Source organism: Nicotiana attenuata, unplaced genomic scaffold, assembly GCF_001879085.1.
Source record: "Nicotiana attenuata strain UT unplaced genomic scaffold, NIATTr2, whole genome shotgun sequence".
In the NCBI taxonomy this organism is placed as follows: domain Eukaryota; kingdom Viridiplantae; phylum Streptophyta; class Magnoliopsida; order Solanales; family Solanaceae; genus Nicotiana; species Nicotiana attenuata.
This window is the reverse complement of record NW_017672011.1, coordinates 65018-65809: the sequence shown is the minus strand read 5'-3', so window position 1 is coordinate 65809 and position 792 is coordinate 65018.

The following is a 792-nucleotide window of genomic DNA, read 5'->3' as shown; positions in this document are numbered from 1 at the left end:
ATGATATACTTTTGCACCTCTTTTTACACAAATGAGGCACGTGGATCAAGATGAGACAATGATCGGATTTTTTCCACAAAAATTTTCCCCGTTTGGTTTTCACCATTTTTACTCCCCCCGTAAATTTTTGGGGAAAAAGTGTCTCATCGAATCGACAATCTGCAAATCGTACAGTAAACAAATCCCGCGTTAATGTTTTGAGGTAGCGAATAATAGAGGGCGATTCAAACCCAACATATATTCCTAAACTTCTTTGGGGGGCCCATTTTGGTGCGATATGGCGGTGCTACATGCACATATACTGCACATCTAAAAATTCTTAAATGGGATATATTAGGTTCATGACCCAAAACTAATTGCAATGGGGAATATTTATGATAATTTATCGGTCTAAGACGAACTAGCATTGCTGCATGCAAAATAGCGTGACCCCAAATAGAAGTGGGCAACCTTATTTTCATGAGTAACGGTCTTGCTATCAATTGCAGACGTTTAATGAAAGACTCTGCAAGGCCATTTTGAGTGTGAACATGAGTTACAAGATGTTTCACTTTTATCCCAATTAATAAGCAATAATCATTAAATGCTTGGAATGAAAACTCAGCAGCATTATCAAGTTCAATAGACTTGATTGAATTATCGGGGAATTGCGCCCGTAATCGAATTATTTGTGCCATTAATTTTGCAAACGCGAGGTTGCGAGATGACAATAGGCACACATGAGACCATCTAGAAGATGCATCTATTAAGACCATAAAATATCTAAACGACCCACTAGGTGGGTGAATAGGT